Consider the following 4,376-nt stretch of genomic DNA (forward strand, 5'->3'; position numbering starts at 1 on the left):
AGTCATGTGGACAACTTCATGAACTTACTTGTCATTTGTGAGAAGAACCTTCACCTGGATGCCAGGGGCCATCAGCAGGAAGTCCTTAGGGTCTTTCTATGCTTTTCTCTGTTCACTGACTGTGTCCATGCCAGGTGTGTTGCTAGGTGCTGAGATGCAAAAACAAATACAAGAACTTCATGTCTCTCAGAGACTGACCGACTCTCTGTAGGGGATTACAGAGACACACCAGCTTTTGGCAAAGTGGAGCAGACTCGGTGGCCATCTTAACACTCACTCCTTCCTATCTATAACCCTGCTAAGGTGACAGCTAAGGAGTATCTAAAGAGAGTAAAAGATTAGAAGACCAGAAAGGTCATCACCTAGCAGGAGGGAGACAGACGATTGAACAAGAGCCTAAGGACAGGTAAACCATGAGAAGCACACAAATTCCCAGCCTACCCACCCCCAGAGAAGCTCAGAATTTGGGGAAGCACCAAGTACCTTAAGAGAAGAAGGCAAAATGAGAAGGGTGGCTGGAAGTTTCTGGAAACAGCCACCTCCCAGATGCTCTCTCCAGCTAAGGCAGCAAGATGCCCTCGAAGACAGCAGATTTGCATGTCTCCAGTAACTGCTAACACCGCAGGCAATAAACCCACTCCAGCCCAGGACACTGAGTTGTAGCAGGTACTTTGGAAATTTCCAAGTGTCTTCATTTTTTACTCTAATTTTATTGTAATTATTATGATTAAGATGTTGTCACAGAGTGGTAACCATTTCATAAGTCCGGTAACAAGTCTATTTCTTTTTGGACAATTTCCTCCTTCCTTCGCCTTCCCCGCCTCCTATCCCTGCCCACAAAGTTGCCTAGTCCATTTTCCACATACAGTCTGTTGGGTACCATGACTGCGTTGGGTTCTCCCTTCCTCCCTCCATTTCTGTGCCGCCCCCCTCCTTGCTGTACTCTAAACAACAAAAGGCAACAACAACAAACTGCAAATAACACCTCCACTACTACCAACAACAACAACAATGTTCAAGCCTCTTCATTTTTAGAAGTTCACACAGCCACCAGACTCACTCTTCTGGATTTATGGCCCAGAACTCCTGGCAATGTATTCAGGAAAGCATGGGAAAGGATACTCTTTAAAATATAGTTTGCAGTAGTGGAAAGACAGAAGCAATCACTGGTTGAGGGATGGTTAAATAAGCTATATAACCTTCTTGCTAGGGAAAAAAAATATATCAGACAGTGAGTAATGTCAACAGAGGATGTGGAAAACCCTCAGAACCAGTTATTGGGGACAATAAAAGCAGCGAAAGACCAAGGCACATAGATGGTAGGTTTAGATTGGTAAATGGTTAGAAGATGACTCATTTGAACCGGTAGATTTTAATCTGGATGTCAGAGAAGCTGATGGAAAGGTCATCTTCAAAGGGAACCTAAGCTTGATTTGTGTGTCTTCCTTGTTTATACTCCCAAGGCTAGGATTACAGGTGTACTCACCAAGACTGACCTGATTTTTATATTTCTGTTTGTTGTTTGTTTTATGTTTTGTTTTGGTGGCACTGGTGTTGCATTCAGGTTGCACTTGCTAGGCTGGTGCTCTACTGTTGAGATGAGTCTCTGCCACTTCTTTTTTTACATTGGTTATTTAGAAATAGCATCTCTCTCCCTCTCTCTCCCTCTCTCTCTCTCTCTCTCTCTCTCTCTCTCTTGCTCTCTCTCTTTCTCTCTCTCTCTCTCGCTCGCTCGCTCACTCTCGCTCTCACTCTCACTCTCTCTTTAGCCAGACCCAGGCCTGAACCCAAATACATCTGTTTTATGCTTCCCAGGATAGTTGGGAACACAAGCATCAGCCACCACATCTAGTTTCTTCTATGAAGATAGAATCTCATGGATTTTTCTGCCTAGGGTGACCTGGAATCATGATCCTTCAGATCCCAGCCTCTCAACATAGCTAGGAGGACAAGGACACATCAGGCTATTGGTTGAAAAGTGGTCTCAAATGTATGCCCAAGTTGGCCTCAGACCACAATCCTCCAGATCTCAGCCTCCCACATAGCTAAAAGGACAGGTATGAGCTGTTGGTGTCTGACCTAGTTTAAACATTTAAAACAATGTATGCATTCTTTCTCAAGATATCTTAACTGCTGCATTAGTGATCTCCCCCCCCTTTTTTTTTATTAACTTAGTTGTACAAAGGGATTTCATTGTGACCATTGACATTCTAAACTAGCTGTGATCAATGGAGTCCTACCTGCTTCTCTCCCCACATCCACCATGGACATCCTAGTCTCAACTGGGAGAAACAGGATGCTTGGGAACGGGAAGGAGCCGATGTGAGGAGAGGGGAAGGCTCCAGCTGCAACCCTGGGTCCTGTGGGCTCCATTTACCTGGGAAAACAAAGTAGCAGTTGTCAAAGAGAAAGTTTGAAAGTATCCAGGACAAGGAAGCCTCTTCAGATCTGGGTAACTTAGACCTCGGGCATGGGGGGGAGGAGCAATTCCTTCCCCCAACCCCCAGAGATCAGAAGTTCTGGGAGCATCTGCAATGTTCCTACCACCCACCCAATGTTTCTACCCCCACCCCCTCCAGACCCACAGCAGTGGGACAGCTAGAGCTGGAGCAGCAGAATGTACCCTGTGTGGGCCTTCAGCCAACAGCCACTTTGGCACTGGGGATGTTCTGCTATAACTTGGGAGAGCGTTAGGGGTGTTAGAGCAGGTAGCCACTGTGGGCCATCATGTAGAACTCGGGTCAATAGCATTTGGGCATATCAAAGACATAGCCCAAGCCAGGCACCAATGGCTAATGCCTGAAATACTAGCTGCTCCAGAAGCTGATCTGAGAGGACCATGGTTCAAAGCCAGCCAGGGAAAGGAAAGTCTGTGAGACTCTTTTTATTTTTTTTTAGGGATTTTGAGAGTTTTTTTTCATTTGAAGGTAATCTTAATGCTATTAAATTCACACATATGCTAATTTAAATACCCAATCCCATGTATCCAAAACACACGATGCATACATACAAGTATCTATTCTCTCCACATGTCAGCCCCCATTCATACCATGGTTTGGAAATGAGGAGAATAGATTCCCCTTAAACTGCAAGTCAGCAGGTGGTTCTTTACAGTTAACTTTAGCAAACTCCATACAAAATAGTAATTAACAATGATCTTTGCTTGTTAACTCACAAGGAAACACCTTCACTACTCCATTTTGTTAAAGCTTCTGTACTAAAATGTAGAAAAACTGAACTACACAAATATTGAAAAGTTAAAAATTCCTTAATTTTTTTATTCCTGGTACCACTACCACAATTTACAGGGCAATATAGCTGATGTAATGAAAAGACAAAGACAAAGCTAGAACAGATAAAAGACCTCAGGAATGTACTTCTAATTGACACTATGTTGCATTAATCAATAGCTGCACTTTTTGCAAACTGTGGCTTATGACAGTCCTGAACAAGAAGGGTTTCCTGTTTAAGCTGCAGTAACTTTTCTGACTATGGATCATCGTTCCTTCTGTGGCAGATTTTTACAGTTCCTCTAATGCCTTTGGGACGACTGTCTCAAAGTAACCTGCAGCTTTCCTGACAACTCCTCGCTCTCTCTCCTGCTAAGAACTGTAGCCCTTTTTCTATTGTTTTTAAAACCTTCTGCTACCATATCCATCACTTCCACCACCAGATCCATATCCACCACCATATGGACTGCCAGAGCTTCTTCCACAAAAACTGCCCCCTTTCATGGGTCCATAATTTGATTGCTGTTGTCTACTGTAATTTCCAAAATCATTATAGTTGCCACCACCACCGTTGTTACCGCCACCAAAATTTCCTCCTTCATTGTAACCATCATATCCTCCTTCACCACCCCCATATCCTCCACCTTGGTTTCCATAACCTGGTCCACCACCACCATAGCCTCCTCTACTACTATAACCAGGACCGCCGCCATAGTTGCCACCATCACCTCCAAATCCATTGTATCCACTATCACCTCCTCCATAGCTACCTCTGCTGCCACCACCTCCACCACCATAGCCTCCTCTTCCACCAAAGTTTCCACCACGTCCAAAATTACCTCCACCACCTCCAAAGTTTCCTCCACGACCCATAAAGTTGCCAGATCCACCTCCACGACCTCTTTGTGATCCAGCAGACTGCATTTCTTGTTTAGAAAGGGCCTTTTTCACTTCACAATTATGTCCATTAATAGTGTGGTATTTCTGAACAACAATTTTATCAACTGTGTCATGACCATCAAAAGTTACAAAAGCAAATCCTCTCTCTTTTCCACTCTGCCAGTCTTCCATAACATCTATGGTTTCAATCTTGCCATATTTTTCAAAGTAGTCTCTCAAATTATATTCTTCTGTATCTTCTTTAAT

General features: G+C 43.9%; 1 pseudogene across 1 annotated transcript; it reads right to left on the minus strand.

Annotated features, from left to right (window-relative positions):
- Positions 1 to 2,901: 2,901 nt before the first annotated feature.
- LOC106003138 lies at positions 2,902 to 4,370 on the minus strand (annotated as a pseudogene). The gene has a single exon (XR_001175981.1). The product of XR_001175981.1 is annotated as a heterogeneous nuclear ribonucleoprotein A3 pseudogene (transcript).
- Positions 4,371 to 4,376: the final 6 nt, after the last annotated feature.

Source organism: Dipodomys ordii, unplaced genomic scaffold, assembly GCF_000151885.1.
Source record: "Dipodomys ordii isolate 6190 unplaced genomic scaffold, Dord_2.0 Scaffold7, whole genome shotgun sequence".
Classification (NCBI taxonomy): Eukaryota; Metazoa; Chordata; class Mammalia; order Rodentia; family Heteromyidae; genus Dipodomys; species Dipodomys ordii.